The sequence below is a fragment of the Drosophila miranda genome, chromosome XL, assembly GCF_003369915.1.
Source record: "Drosophila miranda strain MSH22 chromosome XL, D.miranda_PacBio2.1, whole genome shotgun sequence".
Lineage (NCBI taxonomy): Eukaryota > Metazoa > Arthropoda > Insecta > Diptera > Drosophilidae > Drosophila > Drosophila miranda.
This window is the reverse complement of record NC_046673.1, coordinates 22,161,965-22,185,650: the sequence shown is the minus strand read 5'-3', so window position 1 is coordinate 22,185,650 and position 23,686 is coordinate 22,161,965. Positions and strand designations below refer to the sequence as shown.

Here is a 23,686-nt window from a genome sequence, read left to right as displayed (position 1 = left end):
TTTCAATTGATTTTTAAACCTTAACTTTGTTGCTAAATTTTTTTTGATTTGTTTTTTATTTGATTTGTAACTTAATGGTTTTTTACAAACATTTTATGCTCAAAGTTGATCTATTTATTTGCATTCTTTATAATTCGTGTGCCTGCAGCAGCACTTTTGGCCTCTTGCCCAGATCTGCGCAAAAATGGAGCTACATATATATGAACATATATATGTCAGGAAATATTCAAAGTACATTTAAAACAAAAAAGAGGTTCTCGCTTGTGGCTCTGTGAGGTATGTTTGTAAGTCAAATCAAATTTTAAAAATATCCAATAAATATATAGTTTGAAGTCAATTTTTATTGAACTTTTCTTGAACAATATCAACAATAAATACACCTACAAAAAGACACCAAAACAGAAAACATACTTTACATAGTTTACTTTTTATTCGACCTGAACGAGGCAGTGAGTGCATAAAAAAAGGGCTAAATTCCGGCTCACTGGAAAAATGGTCAATGGTCGGGTATTCTCGATATTTGAAAGCCCTGGCCCTCTCTCTCTCTCTCTCTCTCCTAAGCATCTTTTCGGGTGGAGGCCCCACTGTGCAGCGGCAGAAGTGAAATGTGCCGAAAATGTAAATGAAATTGTTATTAAGCATTAGGCACATCAAAATCACAAAAGGGAAACGATTTTTTCTTCCGTTTGGTTCCTTCCTTCTGGCCCTTAAAGGGATTTCTGTTTTTCCGTGATGTCGTTCGTGACTGTGTGGCCGAGAAGATGACACCATCGTAATGAGACCTTCGAGCTAGAGACGACAACGTGATAATTACGAGTAGGATACGATTTGTTCTTTCAGGCGTCTCTGGCAGCTGTTTGGGACTTTCTGGACTTATTTCTGAGCCAATTTTAAAGGTTGAAAATATTTGTATATGTATATTTTCTCTGGATGTACATATTTATTTATTGAGTACCGGTTATCTTACTGTCGAGGCACGCATGCATCGACCGACTGGCAAGGCTTAAGCCCGTGATGGAATATCGAATGTGTTGGAATATTTTGAGCTCCAAGCAAATCACGAGTATCTTCACTCATTTTGGGGGGGATTGTGTCCTTTAACGAATGAATCACGTTGCCGTCTCTAAAAGAGAAAGTAACTGATTCCGCTCTCGCCAGGGAACGGTAGCTGGCAATTGGATTGACGCCCACCCACAGCCCACCCGCACAACATATACATGTGTATGTGTGCGTGTGTGTTTGTGTAAGTGCGAGTGTGACTTTGTCCAATGCCAAAAATGCCAATAATGAGCGTCTATTAATAGCCACCGAAGGCGATTTGCTACGATTTCATTCGATTTCGGATCGAATTGAATTGAACATCTCCCATCCGCCCCCCACACCTTCTCCATCGCAGTGTAGTGAGCAGATTGTAATTAGCAAAAAAGCCAAAGTTTTCTCCGACACACACACACACAGACACTCACACAATCTTAAGCCTGAAGAACCGTAAACAACAAAAGGAATTGCCAACACACAGAAGGAAAAAAAAGTACGGTGGAGCGATGGAAAAAAGCTACTCATTTAAATTTCTCTTTGGCTGTTCTCGCGATGAAAATGAAAATGAAAATTGACAAGCCCCAACAGCGTTCCGTGGAGCTCCCTCTCCCTCTCTTCCTTCTTCTCTTTCTCTTTTGCCTACAGTTATGCTGATAGAGCGGAGCAGGAAGAGACAGATAGGCGGAGGAGGAGGAGTTTGGGAGGAGAGCTGCTGTTGCCCTCGGGGCCTAAATTCCAAGCATAATTTTTTTTTGTAGTAGGTACTACTCGTCTTCCTGGAATGACAGATAGACCGCCTCTAAGGTCTGATACAAAAGTCAGAGAGAAAGCAAAGAGAAAGTGACAGAGAGCCCCTGAAGTATATGTAGCCAGGAAGCGAGCCAGAGAGAGGGTGAGAGCTCTTCACTCTGCACTTCAGTGTTGAACAACGCAAGAAAGACTGGTAGGGAAAAGCTTGGAGATCTGTTACTGAATTGAAGAGTGTGAGACCAGCCATAAAAAGCTTTTGGAAAAGGAGAGTAGTGAGAGGTATATATTGAGCTCTAATACGGAATCGAGTTGTTATCGAATTGGTGGCAGCGCAGGTCTTAAAGAGTGGTGGAATATGATCAAAAATATCAAGATATTCCCTGTCTTTGCCCTCCGCGGACAGGTTTGGAGATAGTGCTCCAGACAGCACTATTCGAGACAAAATTTTCTTTTCCAACACTCGCAACCAGTTATCGATCATTTCCAGCTCCCAGCATACATATCGCTCTATTGACCAGTGTTGGTAAGTCACGAAAATAGATGAAAAGCAGCGATAGAGAGCTGTCACGGTATGGTAGAAGTTGTGAAATGTTATGGAAACAGTTTTAGAGCCCCTTTAGTGAATTAATTGTGGGCTTGCGGCTGAAACTGAACAACTGAGTAATGAATAATCCAGTACAGAGCAAAACCACGGCTTTAATAAGAAGATTATGAAGCTTTGCATTTACCACTAACCGAAACGTAGTGGTTTTTTATGATTTAAAGTCGGTTTTTCGATCTGTGAATAATTCCAGGGCCCAGACCTTTCGAGACGCCCATCCCCGACCCCCAGCTCCGCCTTTCGCGCCACTTTGGGGCCACTTGAAAGCGAATTTAAATAACGGATTTATTATGTATTTAAATAACATTAAAAATACGTCCCAAGCCCAACAGGCCCTGCCCTTCTTTTGGCTCAAAAAACCAACAAAAAAATACAGATTCCAATGCCAATTCCCAATGAGGCCTTCGACATTTTTGCGCGTGTGTGGGGGACGCACAGGTAGGCCGGCAGGGGGGCAGGGGGGCAGGCAGTCAATTTGAGTATCACTCAAACATTTAAATTTGATTTATCGGTGAAATACGAGAGAAGCGCTCCAGCGACGCCATCGGATTGTGAACGCAATCAACTTCAAAATGGTTTAATTATAAAAGAACAGCCACCAGCACTGGGACTAGGACTGTGTGCCCTGCGCCCTCTGTCCTCTGTCCTCTGCCGCCTGTCCCCTGTCCTGTGCCTGTGGGGGGGATTGTGACCCTAAATGCGAAACCCCCAATGGACCAGCGGAGATGGAGATAGGCTGCGATACGGTCAATCAGAGTCAAAACAACCAAAAGCCCCCCTCCCAGATCCCACACCCAACCGTCCCTGGGCGGTCCCGTTTCCCGTTTCCAACCCCCAAAGTTTGTCTATGTTTATAAACCCGACAGAATCCCGTCGGTCTGGTCGGCCAACGCGTATTTCAATTTAAATTTATTTTTATTACATTTAAGCGGATTTTCCACGGACGAACGAACCACCGAACGAAAAGAATAATTACATTGACAAATATTTATGAATCGACAGTTGGACTCCAGGACACAGTTCTTTGGGAATGGCAATGATTTTTCAAACTGAATTATACTCCAATACACACCTTTAAATGTCACCCAAAAAGTATTGGTACGATTGGGTATTACTACTCGATTAATGATTAATGAAGAAATAAATAAATTGAATACAAAATACATGCAAAGACTTCTCAACCACGATAATAATTTACTCTTCAATCTAGCAGATAACAGTCCTGCGGAAGAAGAGTATTCATTATCGATCTCTCGGATAGATACACCAAAAAAAGGTTAAACTCCAATACAACATAAAAATATAAATCAAGTATAAAAGTAGGTTCCACTGGGTGCTATTTCTATTTCTGTTAATTTTAAATATATATATTATATTATATATATTATATATATTATAAATAACTAAAATTTACTTCAAAATATATATATTTTCACAAGTCGATTGCTATAGTAAATTCAAAGAGTTAGCTAAATAAATCAATGTGAAGGAAATTTCTATAATATAAATCATTTTTAATTCGTGTTTTTAATTTGCAAAATAATACATAAATATTAATTTGAATATAAAAGTTAGGCAATAGCACTTATTTTTGAATTTTTCAATTAACATAAAAAATTAACATAAAAAGAGTTATTATTTTGTAATTTTTATTTTACAAATTTAAAAATCTAAAATAAAAGTTATTATTAAAAAAATATTAAAAATATTCTTGGTATATGATACCAACCATATTCTATTATAGCCCTTTTATTTCTGCTAAAATACCAAAGAATACCAAAAAATACCAGCTTACGAGTAGAACCAAATAAATACATAAGCAAGGCTTTGCTTTCCTCTCCTTTGCTTTATTTTGCCTTCCGTTGCTGTCGAGGAGATTTACAGCCACCGAAGGAAATTCATGGCCTGTTTATATTGCCTACATGTTGTATGCGTATCCGAAACATTATTCTTTCTGATATACTTGTATTTAGACACATGCTGGGGCTCGTGCTCGTGCCTGTGTTCGTGTGTGCCATTTATACACATTCTGCGGCCATCCATATCAATCAATGGAACAATGTGATTCCTATATGAATGGTTGGTCATTTATCGTTTTGACTCTGATTTATCCGCCTCTCCAGCTCTGGCTCTGCCCCTCTCCGGGATAGTTCGATGCCAATTTCCATACATGCGACTCTTGATTCACTTGTCTGGCCGTGATGACATCGTGGACTTGTCTCCAATGGCGGCAGGGCTCTTATCACATGCCATTGGTCGGCCAACTGACTCGGAATAATTGGCCAATGAAATATTTATTTAGCAAATAAACAAACAATGCATGAATATTCAATGCTTTTGTAATGTCCGCCTGGGGCAGGGCAACAATGCAATTTATAATTACCTGATGGCAATTATCGCACAGTTCAGTAGCCAAAACATTTTGCCACAAAGAGAGGATGCAATTAAAGCCTCACCTATGGCATGAATATATTTGCATAAGTTTCGGGAACAGTGCGCTACCTATCGGAGTCTCAGTTCGAAAATTACCCACAAAAGAGAAGCTATTCATTAATTATTTTCACTACTTATGGACCAATCTTTACGGAGACGGCAGACCATAGAAATATATACGGCCTTAACGAAAGTTTGGCCCTATCTTAGAGTGATTTTATAATAAATAAACTACCACAAGGTATCAAAGGCATTGTCTTCTCACGTAATTAGACTCCAGATAAGTTCACGTATCATGCGATTATCTTAAGCCCCACAGCCAAGAGGAAGTGACATTCCATTCCATTCCTTTCAGTGGGACTTCATTTTAGCCCTGCTCCTGCCTGTTCTGCCTTTTAATAAACGATTGAGCAATGATTTTGCGGGATTGCCTGCACGTGGTTGCGCTGCAAATGATTCCTAGATGACAATGTCTGATGTCCTCTAATAAATACGAGAGGGATATACAAAGTTATGGCCAAGTGGAGTATAAAGCCTAGCCATCAGAGATTCGTTCTCTAAGCAAACACCCAGCATCCATGAGAAAGAAATGTTTCCCGACGGAGACTTATTGTTTTCAAAATCTTTACTGACCAAATTTGTTCTAAATACTCGTATTTATCATCGATTACTTCGGCATTCGTTGGCTCGAATATAGTTATTGAGCATTATTGAGGCGTAATCCTCGTACGACTCAGTGAGCCGAGCTCAGCTAATTAGGGATACTCTAAACAAGGTTACACAAGTACCCTTTGGCCACTCGTAAAAGAATGCAGAAGGGTACTGGGAACTGGCTGGCCTTTGCTCATCCGTGTAACGAAATGCACAAAAAGTCAACAAAATACAATGGCCGAAAACTCAATTAAATTTCCATTTTCTTTCAATCCAATTGTCAGCCAATAATTGAAGCTGATGGGAAATAGTTAGCGAAAAAGACAAAAGAAGGCTGACGTCGAGTCTCCTGCACGAACAAAGGATCTGGAAGCTGGCAGGGCCCCGCACTCCTCTGGGCGTAGTGGAGTCTCTGCAGTTTTCCAATTTGAGGAAAACAACGGCATAATTAAAGGCAACAAGCAAAACTGCACACGGCATTGGCAGTGGCATTGGCATTGGCATTGGCATTGGCTTTGGCAGTGGCATTGGCAGTGCCATGGAGACACCAGAGAGAGATAAACGAAAAACTTTTAGCACTCAAAAACTTGCAGAGCCAAAGTTGTTTTGTCCTTCCCTGTCGCTCACCCGCTCCTGCCAGAGTCATTGTAAAGCCTCGAGAGTCCTTGGGCTCAGAACTCATTATAAGGGGGTGCAGGGGGGAAAACTTTCGGTCTAATCCATGATTAAATGCAGAGTACAGCCCACCCCAGACCGGCCCAGTCGCGTGCATTAGGCTTGGGGCGATGGCGATGGACAAACAGGTTCAATCATTCAAGAAAAAGCTACATTTCCCTCTCTCTCCCTTTCTCAAACTCTCGCTAGTCGGCCGGAAGTTATTCTCGCTCCCAGCCAGTGCACCGTGTTGGCCAATACTGTGGCTCTCTCTCTTAATGTTGTGCACTTCCGGCTGAAGAGATCTGGAGCAGGAAGCAAACGAAAAATCAGAGCTTAAGCTGAACAATTTTGAGAGCCGATTGGCAGCTGCATTTACAGAACTCCTTTACAGGATTGAAAAGTTAAAGCCTGAACACAAATAAATTACACATTTCTGGAGCTAAAAGTCTATCACAAAAAGTCAACAAGTACATGTGTCTAGCAGAGGACAATGTCAGCGGAACAATCCTGTTTATTCAATCTTATCCCTGATTAATGCTCATTCATGGAACTAAAAGCGCCGCTTTGTCCTTTATTGGCAGGCACCGGCTTTCACTTGGTTTTGCGTTTTCAGCCAAAACGTTCCGTTTAAGGTGCTCTCATTTTCGCAAATTTTAGTCGCATTTCCTCGTGTTCTGTTCAACACTCAGTTTATTGCTGTTAAGCGCACAATTAAATGCTGTTAAGCGCACAATTCAGTGCTGTTAAGCGCATGACCTAGTGTATTGCGCGCACAAAATCCTGTGCTATGTGTAACACCCGATGAAGTATTGATAACCGAATCGGGCTGCGTCCGCTGTTATCACGAAAACGCCATTCCAGACTCTTTATTTCAGAACCAAACTTGAGGTTGGGCTCAAAAAATATTTATAAAGAAGACAAAAGCTAAACTGCCCTAAAAATGGTGTCAATTATATTTTAATCCTTCATTAGGTCATCTATTTTTTTCCTATTGTAATTAAGATTTGTTTTGTTGTTTTGAAAACGGAAAAATTAGGCGTCATCAATTTTTGCGTTTTCAAAAATAAATCCGAATATTTGTGCAAAAGTGAAAAACCGGAGCCTGCCTGAGAAAAAAATTGGAAGAAATCCTTTGTATGCAGGTGGAGGAACGAAAGGAACTTTAATAATAATTCAGAATATTCGAAATATTCTTCTGATGAAGAGCTTTCCTCTATTTGATGTATAATTTGATGATGATGATTGCATTTATTAGATGAGGTTGGTCCCTTTAACCCCATCCGGTCGCTGCTCGTTTCCATATCCGTTTATTTTTCTGATTCCGCTTCCATTTGAGCTTTCATTTCATTTCGGTTCGCTTCGGCTTCCCTTTCTGTGTGCTGCGATTACTGGCCGGGTTTTTATGGGCCCATTGTCAATTTACAATTTGGCTTTGACTCAGTCACGAGCCTCCTTTGAGTAAATCAAATGGTTGTCGTAAATGCCATGTCCCTGGCTGATCCCGGCCTGGACTGTTCTTTATGGCCCCCATATAAATCCTATTTTGTTTATCTTAATTTGCCTAATACGAGTTCTTTTTATGCTGTGCGAATCGACTCGGCGGAGCACGAATGTTCCCGGCATAAAAATCGATCAAGTTTTCCTTTTCTTTTTTTTTTGTTTCTTTTTTTAACATTTTTTATTAATTTGTGACCGAGAAGTGTTCATAAAAAAAAGAGAATGTTTTGTCGTTGGTTGGCTTTCGTTTGGGTTCCTTTATTGATTTTCCCGCTGAAGAGCCGCCCAGGGGGCGGGAAGGAGCCGAAGACTAATCCCGGCCAGATATACGTACAGACACACACACACATATAGGAGTATATTTGGCTGCATGTGTGTGCGTGTATATTGATATGCTCAAAGCGAATATTAATTTCAATTTGAATTGAAAAATTCAATTGGAAAAGCGCACAATGAAGGCAGAAAGGCAGGAGGCAAAGGGCAGGCCATCGTGCGGGATATCCACGTTGTCAACAGCCAGGTCTCCTCCCTGCCCCCCACTCCCCCTCAGTCCAACTTTGAAGAGCCTTCCCGTTCCATGACAATCGCTTCTTTATTTTCTTCCGATTTGTTTGGCCTTCTAAGCAGATTTTAATTTTGGGAATAGCGGAGCGGATGAGATGGCTCTCGTCGAGCACCTTTCGAAAACACAGGAAATAGCTCAAATTGAATTCAGTGATTTCCTACGCCCAGCAGTTCGCATTCCAGCAGCAGCTAGGGTCTCGTCCTCTGGCCTGCATCCTGTGGCCTCTCAAGTGCATTTAAATTGCTCGTCTATACCCGGTATTGTAAATGGGAATTGAATTTGCAAGCTCCTAAACGGCTTGTACGATTTTGATGGAATTTTGCTTCCCAAGGAACCAATCCGAAAATGCTCTACCCAAGCGAATACCTGAGATATAGCATGAGCATTTAAATACACAATTTTGCGGCTAATTTTGTGGGCATATTTTAGTTCTATAAAAGATAGCGTAATTTCCTTTTTTTTAGCCACTAAAACAGGTGAAATTTTTTAGCTAAACCACGAAAACATTATGCTGTTTAAAAATTCTTCTTGTATAAACATTTGTCTTCTTTACTTAACAAAAAGAATTATCAAGATATCTTTCACCAGTTCGGCGCCATAATTCCTAAAGTTTAGTCGCTTATGCATGGGCCCTTAATGGATTAAATGGTTGTTTCTGGTTATGTTTCTTGTTTATTAAGTCTGGTTATGTTTCTTGCTTATCAAGATCTGGTTCTGGTTTGAAAATCTCTGAAGTAAATAAAGTTTTATTCTCTTTCTGTATGCAAATTTCGTATGTCTTTCGCTATCCACTCCTTATTCCATAACCAGTAGCAATCTACCTCTTCCTCTAGTCTGCGATAAGTTTACCAAGAATCTCGTCGCCTAACTATAAATATTTCCAGTAGATGGGAGCTAGAGGGTTCAGCGGCTTTCTAATCTGGAATTTAGTCAATGCTCATGCTTTTGCGTCGAAAACATGGCGTATACTTAATGGCCAATTGGTCCTTGGGCCCGAATAAGTAGACTACGTTTTCCATGACTTTGGGCACACATAATTCTCTCTCCCTCGTTTCCCTATAAGCCTTTGACACCGCCCTTGCGGAAGGAGCGATTCGGAGAAAGGGAAACACACACTGGTATAAGGCCAGAATCATTCGGGGGCAGCAGGCAGAAAAGGTTTTCCCAGAAGCCACCGAAGCAGCCGCTGCGCAGCTTCAGTTTGCGCCTCAGCCGACGTCACCGTCGACGGGACGTCGTTATCCCTAATGCTTGATGGCTTGAATAAAAGCTTAATAAATATTGTGCGCGCCCAACTTTTTTGGAGGACAAGCCATGACGACGACGACAGGGGACGAGGACATCTCCTTGGCTTCGCCATGCTGTTGCTGCTGTTGCTGCTGCTGTTGTCCTCGTCCGTTGACGACCCAAAAACAGTGAGGCACGGCTCGCAGGAAGTGCAAATACCCTGCCATAAAGCAGTGTTCCTGGGTGAGGACTTTCGCCGGTTTCCCAGCGCCAAGTCCAACTGAAGGACTCCTTGGGAAGGGCACAGATTCGTTGCCTTCGCTCATTTGCCTCTGTGGCAGCGCCAGGTTGTTATGCGTGTGTATTGGTGTGCTGCGTGTGCGTATTGGTGCGCGTGTGTTCGAGCGACTGACGGCAAACATTTATACGAAGAACACAATTTTTTTTGTCATTTGTCTTAAAGCCACAAAAGGAAAACGGGAGGCAGGGCGAGGGGGCCTTTGACTTTGTTCCCACAAAGGTGGTAAAGGGAGGCGGGGGGTGGAGGGGTTTCAGCTGTTGACTCTTAAAGCTCTTTGTTGGTAGCAACCCTGGTAGCAAATACCTCCCAAAGCTTAGAAACCGCCAAATTTCGTCAAAATTTAATCCGTTTTCCCTGGGAATATCCTTGAGGAAATCAAGGAATGGACTCCTGCCAAAGCTCTCTTGGGCGCAACCTGGCGCCTCCCTTCCGCCCATACGAGAGGTCTGTCTGTCCGTTCAGGCGAAAGGATTGGGTGAGAACATTGACACAGTAAATGAGATGTGAAAAAATGTTGGATGGAAATCATTTTACAAAAATATTCCCCTGATTGGTGTGGGATTTCGTTTCAAGTTTTGTAAATTTTTTTCAACAGAAGGAAAAGGGCAATCGAGTTCCATAGACAACGAATAAATCCCCTAGTGCCCTGAAGTGTCCTTTGACAGTGTTTTGTACAGCCACGGGTCTCTCTGTCCAGGTGAATAATTTTCTGAAATACTTCTGAAATTGGCATCGCCGTCAGGTAGACACTTTAATCTGTCTCGCACTTAAATTGGGGCCTCCACGGGAGGCGCTCTCGGAGGAGAGCTTCCACGGGCATATCCCCCACTCAAGTGGACACCAAATTCATCAGGCCCTCCGGGCATTCGCCTGTGGGAGCATTCAAGTGGATGCCTTTATTTTATTCCTTTGCCGCACACACACACACACACACACACACACACACACATACAGTTGTGTTTTTGTGTGGTCTAGTGTAAGCCAGTTTCTGCTCTAGACCGAAATTCGATAATTGCCGCCTTATGAAGCCATAAATTAGATGAACACATTAGAAAGAAAGTGCAATGGGATGGGGAGTGGCTTTCCCGGTTTCCCGGTTTCCCTGTTTCCCGGTCATGGGGGCAAAGTTGGAGGAAAGTTTTTTGCCGAGCATCAAAGAGCTCACTTACACTCACCTCAGCACACGCACACTTACACGCACACGCACACGCACACGCCTGCTAATTGCTTTGAAAACTGAGGAAGAAAAATACATGAAAATTGTGTAATTTTGGCTAATTAATTTTCATGCTTTTTGATAACTTTCGAAACGGATGAGCGAAACGAAACGAATGCCACAGGGGAAAATAAAATCAACAAAATCAAGACCAAAACTTTTGGCAGTAAGCAAGGCCAAGCTGCTCTGCTCTGCTCTGCTCTGCGCTGCGCTGCGGTGACAAATTTTTATGTCAATTTTCTTATGCAAATCAAGTGGCAAAACAATTGACAAAGTTTGCCTAAGACATGGACAGAAACACACAAAAAAAACAGAATTTTCTCCTGGGGGAAAAGGGGAAAAAGCAAAGAAAAACCCAGGGAAACAGCAGCGAACAGTAAAACCGGCCGGGCGATGAAAAATCAACAAGAATATAAGAATATAAATATGCAAATGAAAAGGCAACGCAGATGTTCAATCAACAGTTGACTGGCCTCGCCTTGGATATACATACAATATACACTTATAAAAGGATATATAGTTCCAAATTTAGATACATACATTTGTATGTACAAGGCTTATATAAGGCTTATGTAGTAGTAGCTGTGGGTTAGAGTGTGTCGCTGATTTGAAGAAGTTGATGAATTATTCAATCAAAAATATAAAATATTAATTGAGAACAAATGATTGCTGGCTGATTAACGAAGCCAACAATCCCTTGGTGTCTTTAAATACGTTACTCGAAGAGTTCTATACGTGTAGGCACATACATATAGTGGACTCCAACCCGATAATCGGGAAATATGTGTGCCATTCACAATTCCTAAGAAAATATAAGAAAAACGAAAAATGCAATCATGAAATGGAATGATAGATGACAGTATTTGGAATTAATCGGATCATTGTTATAGTCAGAAGAAAATTACAACAAAAATTTCAATTGCTGTGTTCTCGTCTAGTTGTAGCCCCTGGTGGAGTGAGCGAGATGTAACGGCCGGATGGTTGGTGGGAAGAGTGAGATAGAGATGTAGCGGACGCTCCGGAATGGATAGAGCTGCTTGGAGATTTGGAGGTGGCTGGTACTATTCCCGTATGGGCAGACACAGTGACTACCACTGATGCGGCCTCCAGTTGCTGGGCTGCGCGCTCCATCTCCTTCTGGTGTCTCTGAAGGGCTCAAATTCAATTACCCGAAGAAGATCTGGTCAAAGTTTTCCAATCTGAATACCCAGGAAATCAAACTGCTCCAGAAGATACCCTCCTGCTCTGCCGTATGGAGATGATATATGTTTATGCGATCAGCCATCGAGCTCATTTCCTTTCTGGCGAAGGAAGTGATGCCTCCGTCAAACCCTGGATCTGGATGAACTCCCAGATGGAATCGATCAAGGCCATGGGAGAGCTAATGGAAATACGGCTATAAGTTGAAGAATAATCAACACCCCTGAGTGATCTCTGCCAGTGCCTCATCAGCAGAACCAAGTGCCAAGTGATTTGAAGGATGTACAGAATAAAAGCATACCTCAACCAGACCGAAACAATGATCGAAATAATTGAAGCGGATGGGAAATTAGAAGAAGACAGTCGATGGGAGACCGACTGGAGCTTGAGCCCTTGCGTCGAAGAAGCTGGATCATCCGTAATCCGTTGCACGATTCCAAATCAGAGCTCAAAGGAATGAAAGCATATATTTAAAGGCTCGTACATAAGCACATGCTATGAGCATATATGTGCGGTATTTGTTTTTCTTGGATTATCCCCAATTGATTTTACAGCCGCTGGGCAGCCACGGCCGCAGCCAAGGCCACGGCCACGGCCTTGGGCCGTCGAACAGGAGCGAGGAGGAGAATGCAATGGAAAATGGAAAAGCGGAAAACTTTCCTGCATATTACGCGTACATTCCTCTCATTCCGCTTTGGCCGCTTGTTGCCTTTTACTTTCGCTGTATTTTGCATCGTTTTTCCACGTTTTCCCGCTTTTCCGCCTGCTGGGGGGCAATCAGTTTATGCTGTTGACAGTTCAATTTTCAAAAAATATACATGCGAATGAAAAGCAAAACTTTGTTTTCCCGAGTCCCAACTAACAACAAATTATGGCCATGGCGAATGCCGCCAACGGAAATGGCGAGCGGGCAGCCAGAGAACATTATATCCCCCTCAGGTGAGCCACGATTGTAGGCAGAAAACGGACCGATCCTGAGGCACTTTATAAAACGAGGCCTTGCGGAAAGTATTCGACCTTACTTGGAGAACCCCAAGACGAACAAGACTGTTGCTCTATGGTGATTCTTAGGGTTCATAGGGTTTATTCTAGTCCATAGATCAATGGACATGTAGTCCTTCGTCTCCCACTGCATTCAAAAAAGAGTCTAAACATTTCCGACAGGCTTCCAATGAACTGCAGAATTATGAACCAATGAACAACGACTACTCCCAAAAGTAAACATCAACTGCTGTGGTTCTCGTAATTTAAAAAAAACAAGCTTCATTAAAATCAATCAAATTACAATATATATTAGGTATGTAATGTTTTTGCAATATAATTTGAGTTTTAATTGCTCTCCGGCAGTGTTTGGGAGTAAAACCTGTCACCCACATCCACATCCCACGTCCCACATGTCCTGTTGGCAACGCAAATTGTCAAGCCAATCAATTTTATTGCTCTGCAGCACACACACACACACACACACGCACACTTATGGTGAACAAAAAAATACTCTTAAGTAAATAACTTTAACTAAAATTATCATTGGCAGAATCATTTATTTTCCATCGGATTATGCACATATTCCAAAGGTGGAAGGTGGATGTGGCGATGTAGCACCTGCTAATCAGCCAATATAAATAGTCCATAAATGTACGGCCACTCTGGACCAATTCAGAATATACGGCCACACTGAGCAAAGGAAGGAGGTCGACGTTCGAAAAAAAGAAAGGAAGTCGTGTTCGGAGAAATAAAGATATAAAAGTAGATCCCAGTAATAACTTCATTTCACGCTCTCACTCATGAATAATGCCCAAGCAATGTACATAGTACATAGAGCCTCGATCTACGTTGAGGGTCGACAAAGACCTGTAGCCGAAACCGAATAAGTAGGCAGGGAGCCGCAGTCAGAGACGGACCTCCATAGACCAGCTTTTTGCTCAAGTTCAAGCAACATCTTGGTTGCATATTGTATAGTCTTGGATTGTAGCTAAGATCTAGTGGACAGAGCTTCAGTTGTTGATTACTTCTCAAAAGTTCTGCACACCAATGACCAATCCATTATGATCCATTAAATACTCTAGTTTTTTGTCAAATTTCTTCGATCAAATCCCACGGATATATAATTGTTAATATATATATGCGTGTGTGGGAAGCTGGGTGGCATATAAGCCGTCTACAGTTTGGTCGTCTCTACTAGAACTTGAACCAGTTGGACTGCGGAATGGGTATCCTACGGTGCGCAAAGGAGGGTCTGAAGACACATAATTCTTATAGCAAAAGTATGAAATAAAAATTAAATTAAAAAAAAAAAACATTTGAATTTGCATAAGAATTAGTGTAAATAAAAATCATTTTTGCAATTTGTATAAAATGAAAATAAAATTATTTCTAATTTTTATAATTTATATTGAAAGAATTTAAAATAAGAATGGAAATACAAAAATTCGAAAAATATAAAAAATATATGCTAGTGTAGGTACCTATTGCTGTGACCGTGGGTGTATGGTACGCGTATGTGCTCCCTCTGTGAGGTGTGTGAGCATAAGTGCACGCGCGCAGGTGTGTGTGAGTGTGTTCCGTGACATGCCACAGCTTCAAGGTCCGCTGCCCATCTCCGTCCCCGTTTCCGCCGCAACACTACCTCTGCCCTGGCCCCTCCGCACGTTTTCTTAATTTTCATTATTTTTCGCTCATTTTACTCGCAAGCAGGCGAAAGAGCGAGAGAGAGGGAGAGAGGGAAGGCGAGAGGCGCATGAAAACTGTTGGCACATTAAAATGCACATAAAAATCATTAACCCAAAGATGTTGACAGCAGGACGGCACAGCAGTACAGCGGAACAGGATGGTGCAGAACAGAACAGAACAGGACAGGACAAGACAAGAGAGGCAGCCCAGCCCGTCCCGTCCCGGCCCTGTTGACTGGCAATTGTGTTAATGGAGCTGGCTCCCCCCGTCCCCTGTGGCAGCACAGCGCCTCCGACTGTGCCCGTGTTTATTTCGGCATTACGGTTAACTTAATAATTTCACCTACTTAATGCACAGTTGTCTCAGAGGAAAGGTGCGCCGGGCACTCAACAAATACGCAGAGCAATGAGTACGGATGGGATGCTATTTGTGGTTTACTGCTTGTTTTTGAATGTACCCTACCTTATGTGGTGTGTACCTTGAATTGCTTGCTGTCTGCGCTGCAGCTGCCCCGCTTCCCCCTCCACCTGCTGTCTCTTCAACAGGTAGCCCTTGCCTTGGTCATGGTCTGCCTCCCTCTACACACATACATCTCTCTTTCTGGCAGGCATGGATTGTTCTCTGTGTGTGTGTGTGTGCCCCCCGAAATGAAATTACAGTTATTCGAGCTCGTTGAGTTTGCTTCTGCTTCTGCTTCTGTAATTGTGTGTGTGTGTGTGTGCGTTGAGTAAATCAGAAAAAGGTTAATTTGCAATTATGTTTTATGTGTTTGCCTCTCTTTGTGTGCGTGTGCTGTTGAGTGCACTCCCCTGGCACTTGAGACCAGGTGTCCATTTTGGGCATATACATCTCTCTCTGTCTCTGTCTGTCTGTCTGTCTTCCTCGCTTTCCCCATTTTAATCTCTTTCTCTGTCTGTTTTTCCTCTTTGCTAATTTCTAAAGCATACTTTTTGGGGCCGCTTGATGGCAGGAAACGGAAGACGAGAGACGGAAGGTGGAAAGTGGAAGTGAAAGTAAACGAAACGAAATGAGTCAACGAATAACAAAACTTGGCGTCTGTTGTCTGCAATAAAATAAATTTCACTTAATATTGTAGTTGGTCCTGCCGTTTTCTTCTCGTCTTCCCATCTCCCCATCTTCTCGTCTTGTTGTACTTTTGTTCTTGTTGTTCGTCTTTATGCGTTGTATCCCAATTGTTCTTTAGACATTTTGTAATCATAAAACCAAAGAAGTTTCCGCAAAAATAAAACTTTCAAACGCCTGGCGGCATACCCTACTCCGGCTATCCAGGAGACTGATGAAAATGTCCCATGCTGGGCGCTCAATCTTGCTTTATTTAATCGCCAACTCCACATGCAATACTGTTGATATTCATTTAGATCCCTGCCATCCTTCGAATACTTCTCTCAGAGTATCTTTTGCGTTAGTTGAGTGAATTTGAAATTCAGCTGTCCCTGAAGGCCGCGGCCTTGCCTCAAGTTGTTTTTCTTCGGCTCTATTGTTTGTCTCAATTCTCGAAAGGAATGGTTATTGTGGCTGATGTTCTGCTGGGCAGAAGAACAACATTCCGTCACGTTGCCGCCTTGACTTTGAGCGCAATGACAAACACAAAATACTGTGTATCCTGCGAGAATGATATCTCTTTTTTGTTTTAGTGTGGCGAGCGAAATGAATTTGACACGCGTTAATTAAGTGGCCTCAGCCTTGGGGTCTCGACAGCAACAGCAGCACTCGCTTTGGTCCCCAGTCTGAAAATCAATTTGACGCAGCTGTCCCCCACCCCCCACCCTCCCGAGCTTTGCAAAAGTATGCAAATGAAATGGACGAGGGGGGAGACGAAGGGGTGGGGAGGGGGGTGGGTGTCCCCCGACAGGCATAAACCCTTTTTTAATTGCACGCATGCCGGGCCGTGGAGTGCGCTTCCCAGGCACTCCTGAAAAAGGTATCCAGGGGACCGTGAAAAACCGCAACTGAGACCCCAAAAAACAGAACTCATTTTATGGTGGCGCCCACTCCTCCACACACACACGCACACACGCACACAAAGGAGCATTTAAAACGTATTCAAAATGCAAGTTTAAAGACGCCCCAAAGTATGCAAAAACAACATAAAACAACAATTCGTATGCCCTGCCAGAGGAGAGAGTATAACGATTTGAAAAAGGTGCCACAACCTTTGAAATATTCGCCCTTTTTTCAATTTTAAAGGCACATAAAATTCATTAGAACTCCACAATTAGTGCACTTTAATGCCCTGCCATATACACACATACAGACATACAGAGATACATACATGTATATGCAGCATATAATAAATACTTTTCAAGGGTATTCAAAGCCACATTCCCGCATTGGACTCCTGCTTTTTCTGTTGTTGTCAGACGCATAAAAACGCCAAAAAGGAAAGCAATGAAAACTCAACCACAAAAGGCACACAAAACATAATCGCACGCACACACAAACACCCACACACCCACACACCCACACACCCACACATCACTCCTTTCGAGAACTCTGCACCTCCGAAAGTGTCTGTCGGGGGCACAGTACCGAGACCCAGACCCTCCAATGCAAATTAGCTTCAACCCACCCCTCTCCCACCCCGTCTTCCAGAAGACAGCATCCCATACCCCAAGCATCCCCTAAGCATCCCCTAAGCGTCCCCTAAGCACACTCGTATGCAAATTTGCCGCAACTGGCTTACATTTTACATCGCTCATACACGCACGAACCGAACGAACCAAGGGCCGACGCTGATTTACATGAGAACTAAGCCAACAATAGGGACGGCAACGGCAACGGCAACGGCAATAGCGATAGCAAGCCACAAACTACAAAAACCTGACGGTTGGGTCTAGTGGCTGGTGGGTGGTGGCTGGTAGGTGGAGTCTGTTTATTAATTCATGTGTAAAAATCAACCCGAAATAAAACAGTTTGAATATAAAACATAAAGTGTTTTATGCGAAAAGTTGTACTCGCATGCGGGCCACGGATAGGGGCCGGCCTACAAGAAATTTGATTGCTCAGCGAAAGGCAAAAGTCATCTGCGTCACAGGACGTTCATTTACGAAATGGTTCTCTGGATAATACTGCAACTGTGGGATATTTTGAAGAGCTATCCACATGGACAATATTTAATATACAAACTTGAAGAAAGTTTGGTAAATGGAAGTTATTTCCGAATTCGGATGCAATGGCATCAAGGGCTATATTAAATTTAATTTTATATTTATATTTCATTTATAATTATTTTATTTTATTTATTTTATATTCTATTTTATTTATAATGTTATATTACATTTATTCATTAGAATAACATTTCAATAATATTTAAAAAAAGCTACGAATTTTCAAAATTAGTTGAATATGTATATTCATACGAAAGTGATTTGGTTTTTTGGTTGTTTTTTTTCAGTAACGGAATAGCCATGAAAATAAAACCCCAATCAGAACGCCATCTGAATAACACATATTTTATTTTAACTGACAAAAATCCCGACTTTGAGGAGACATAGAATCGATCGAGAGACATACATAGATCGAGACGTAAAGTCCGTCAATACTGCAGTCTAGAGGCTCCTTTTTTTAGTTAAATTTGGAGTTTAAAGGACAAAGTGGAGTGCAAATAGCACCTCCTCGCAACCTGCTTCATACATGCAGGTTCCGGTTATTACTTACTTTTGCGTTTTCAGCCGAAACGTACCATTTTCGTTTTTAAGTGGTCCCGTTTTCGCACATTTTTGTCTCATTTTTCTTGTGTTCTGTTAAGCGCAAACTTTAGTGCTGTTAAGCGCACAATCAAGTGTGTTGCGCGCACAAAATCCTCTGTTATGTGTAACATCCGATGATGTATCGATAGCCGCACGAAAATTCACATCCCGACAAACTATTTCAGAGCCAAACTTGAGGTTGGACTAACAAAAGTTATTTATAAAGAAGGAACGGAAAGATCTGGCGTGTTGCGTGTAAATAGGAATGGCGGAGCCTGCCTGATAAAAGGGTTATGCCGTAAAGAGCTGAATACTCCAGCAAGCTTTCTAGTGTCTGGGAAATTAATTTATCGAAAAACTTATCTTTCATAAGAACTTTATGGGGCTGGCTGTCGCAGTCATATACATAGATATATTTTTATCGCTGCGAGCTATCGGAAAACTTTGGAAAGAGGGTGCACAGCCAAGGGATTGGCTAAATTGACCGGAAACAGTTCTGGAAACTTTAGTGAAAATTCACATAATATATGCACTGGTACTGTAAGCAACTGCGAAGCTTTTTTCCCTTAAGTTTGGCATATTTCTAGGTAGTTTTTGTAGAGCAAGTGCGCAAGAAACTTCAGTTCAACCGAGAACAAATGCCAACGACAATACAAAATAGTAATCGATGAGAGGAAAGGCTCCCCGTCATTGGACGGGAAAAGAATAGGAACGGGGCCCGATTTGGGATGAAATCGGAACCCATAAAGATACGCCCAATTAGTCTTTAAAGTTTTGCGCCATAAAGCAAATAATAAATTCCCTACAAATGGAAAAGCGAACGGCAAAACTTTCCACAAAAAAAAACGGAATCTTTTAAGCAAGAAAATTGTAAGAAAAACGGGTACATAAAGTTCGTCACTGTTCGCCGTTTTCTTCTCTCCAGTTGAGTAGCGGCAACCAATTAGGCCAAAACAACACACAGCCCCATGCCCCGTGCCCCGTGCCACCGCCACGCTAGCCTGAGGGCAGAGCCAGTCCTTGGCTTGCTAACCGAACGGAAGGATACGAGCAGCACAACAACCAAAAATCTCTTTCGGGAGAGGAGTGTCCTCCAGCTTTCGGTGAAGTTTATGCATATTAAACAGTTATCCAAGCGGAAGGGAAGAGCTAGATGCCAGCGCCGCGGCGTGGAGGGAGAGGCAGAGGCAGAGAGCTGCCGGTGCCAGGTCGGCAAAGCGATGCCGAGGAGTCTGTTTGTGGGCGAGAGGGCGGGCAACAGGAAATGGGAGCCATGTGAGCGGAAATTCCACATTACAAATTATGCAAATCACATGCGCTTTGATTATTTCACATTTTATTTTCATTCTCCCCGAATGGCGGAGGCTTCCCCCTCAGACACGCCTCTCCAGGGCCAACTAACCTGGCCTCTTTGGCCATTATTTAGTCAGCGAAATTCAATTTGAATTGTTTATCGTTCAGCGGAAGCTCGGTGGTCGCTCGGTTTCCGACTGAAACACATTGAATATGGGCTCGTGGGTTCGGCTGTCTGAAACGGAAGGTGTCAAAAAACAGCACACAGAGCTTTGCCTTCGGTCAGTTTCGGACGACCCCGAATCCCGATGACATCGCTACGAGAACGAACAGCTGCGAAGCTACTGCCGCATCACAGAACAATTGCATAAAGCATAAATCGCCCAACGGGCCTTGTGTTTCCACAAAGAAGAGCACCTGGCAGATATGAGGCAGGCCTAGAGGCCGTCCTAGAAACAGAAATAACTTCCACAGCAAATGGTAAACATTCTAAAAGCCACGTACATATTGTCGCTACCATTGGAGGTATTGCCGAACCTGGCCAGATTGAAGATATCAATATCGTGCACAATGCGGTCAAAGAGGCGATTTTTCCCGGGGACAGCGGAAACATGAAACAATCTCCGATTCGATAAGATTCGTGGGCGCCATGCCATTCAAGATCTTCCCAAGATCTTACCATCTACCACGTTTGATGTTATATTCTACGCCACCGACAAACAGACCAAACCGGCGAAGTTTCCTGTGTATTTCAGAAGCATTTTATATCTTCTATACCCCCCAAAAAAACATAGACAGCCAAATTCTCCTGCAGTCTACTTGAAATCCGATTACTTCTTGATTAAAATCGTATCAAATCGGTCCTATCTTGGAAACTGCGATTAAATTCAGCTACAATTACAATATTTTAATCTGTTGTGGATCTATTAGAGTTCCACGTCTTGTTATTAATCATTATACTCCGATCTCAGATAGTCCAAGTCAACGCACAATAAAAACATCTCGACACACAGTGGCAGGCAATCTCCATCATCCTGGAGAATATTTTGAGAGGCCATAAGATTATTTTAAATGATATTACTTTGAATAACATATATCTATGTATATTCCTAAGACAAATTGTATTTCCAAATGCTTTTGTCCTATCCAATTTGGAAGACACAACCTTCATTATTTCTTCTTTATTTTTTATCAAATGAGAAATTTTGCCTTCCTTGATTTTCGTACTTAAAAAATTCGTTTTATTCAGTAAAATTTTTCGAAATTCCAGATTTTGAAAGCGGAACGTGCCTCGTTTGAATTTGGTTTCGTTTCGCCTCTTTTATGGCACAGAAATCGTTATTCTGTCGTAAAGTGCGTATAGGGGCTAAATCCACTTTTATTGAACACAATTTTGATTTCTTTTTTTTTATAAGGACTATACGGCGAAACGTGTGAACGACGCTGTGGCCTCGAGCTTATTTTGAGGGTAATTCCAAATTTTTGGAATTTCCCAATCATTTTAGATTAAAATATTAGCATTTTTATGATTACGATTTTCACTAAATTCTTTGGTTTAAAAAACCAAAATTCCTCTTAAACTCTTATCATATTGATCTGAAGACTAGCTTTAAAATTGGACTTAAGTGGTGAATGCTTTTCTGCATCGTTTTGGAGCCCATTCCCTTGAGCGTCCTCCGCCTCTCCAATCCTTACTCTCTCTCTCATTCCGCTTAGATGTAGACTTGAGCATCTTAAAAAGCCTTTTATGCAGTGATTATACCAGACAGAACTCTAGCTCAAAATGCGTTGGCAATGACAGCCAACAAAAAAAGCGATGCGTGGCTGTCAGGATTGCATGCTTAAGCGATTTCCAGAGTCCCCCCACGGGCTAACGGCCAGAGGAGGAGAGGAGAAGTGGCAGGGCAGGGGACAAGTGACAAGAGATAAGGGGGGAAAACACCATTTCACTTGCAACATTGCGTTCAACTGCAACGCCAGAGATGTGTTGGCAGTGTTCGCATGCCGAGAGTTTCAATAGAGGCACGAGATATTTTCCTCCTCCACTTTTCCTTTACTTTCTCTTTCTCTTTCCCCTTGCCCTTTCCCAATCCCTTTCTCCCTGTCGTTTTCTCTGCAACATTGAATGCTTCTCTGATATTGCAAATTAACAAAAGAACAGCGAAAGGAGCATAGCATTGAGAGCAAAAAGGACTCGCTAAAGACGATTCCAATTTGCAGGAGCAATTTTTTTCTAATTTTTAGGAACTTGAAAACTAATTCATTCTTACCTCAAATCTAGAACTCTATTACAAAAGCGATCTATGGTTAATCCCTTAAGGCGAAGCAATTAAATACCAAGAGAATAAAAACTATTTGTTTGGCTTAAAGTGCCTCCACCTTTCGCTTCCACGAGCCAGCGAACAAATCTACTGCCAAATGGCGTTCAAACTGTTCGCAGCCTTTCAATGCCTGACCAAAGGATAGCGTGGAAGGACGGCGATGGAGGGATGGAATGGGAGAAAGTTAAAAGCGGAATCCAATACGAAAAAAAAATGCATCAACTCTTGGCTCAACGGGCCGAATCGTATATACCCTTGCTCGACAACCACTTAGTAATGATCATCCCACTACCGAACCGGAATTCATTAGAGTTCTAATAGGCGGCTAATTCCTAGCTTTTCAGGAGTGATTCCTGTAGTAATTTCCTGCAGACAATCCACAGTCCAGAGTGTGGATAGAAAAATCTATGTTTTCCCCGTCACAAGGGTACGAAAATACCTCAACAGTTGGCAGCAGCAGCCAGCGATTTTGTGGCATGGTGCGATGCGATAGTTTATTAACTAGTTTTCTCCTTTCCTGTGGAAGGGTTACCCACACGCACCCGCAGTCCGCAATCCTTCCACCGTTTTTATATACGGTACTGAATGGGTACAGCGGTATGCAGAATAATGTAACAAACAGACTATACGAGTATGTATAGATAGGTGTATATCTGTGTCATGGGGCAAAAAACTGTGGTGTCCACAAATTTGAAGATAATCCTATCAACCATATAGCCAAATCTGAGTCAGATCGGATAATTAGTATAGCCAGAATGAAGATAACTCTACGCCACGCACTCGATCTTTCTCCATTACTCGCCTACTGGCGCCACCTGGTGCAGTGAGGGAGATGGTATTTCGTTGCCGGGCGGACATAGATATCAAACGGAAGGTGATGAATGGAAATAGTTAGAATATTGGTCCCTAGGTGGAAGAAGGATAGACATAATGCAGGAATATATTGAAAAGGTTTTAGAAAATGATTAAAAAAGGTCATTACAATATCGAAACACGTGTATCGCGACTTCAAATAGTCCGTACAAGAACATGTAATATGTAATAGCCGGAGGGAAGCTACTTTTTTATTTTTTTCAGCGTTCTTACAATGAATATTGAAAATCTCTGCTTTGCAATGAAACCTACTCGTAGAATCAGTAAAAAGAGTGGTCAAAATCTGTAAAAATAATGTTCAAAATGTCATTTAGGTACATAGTATATCCCCACACATGCACCCCCTAAAACCGCGAATGTCATTTTCGAGAGCGTTCTCTTTCTCTATTTTTACTCTTCACGAATGCAAAATATATAAATTTTTTGCTGTGAGGTTGGTTGGGAATAGAAAACAGAAGGGTCTGTCTCGCTAAATAGTTTTCATTCGGGTTTCACTCTGCAGGAGTCCACTTTCGTGGAAAAGAAAAGGATGCCAAATTTGTTGAGCCACAGCTGAGCGCATCGCCAATGGGAGGAGAGGAGCTAGGAATATACTCGATAAGAGGAAATCGAAGAAAGAACAAGAGTTGAACGATGGAGAAGTTGGAGGTTGAAATTCGAAAAGTTTGCAGATAACAAAGGGA

At 42.2% G+C, this 23,686-nt stretch overlaps 1 protein-coding gene across 2 annotated transcripts in view; it reads right to left on the bottom strand.

Annotated features, from left to right (window-relative positions):
- LOC108163342 overlaps positions 1 to 23,686 on the bottom strand; it is a 52,752-nt gene that overhangs the window by 9,620 nt on the left and 19,446 nt on the right. The gene's annotated exons all lie outside the window — the stretch shown is intronic.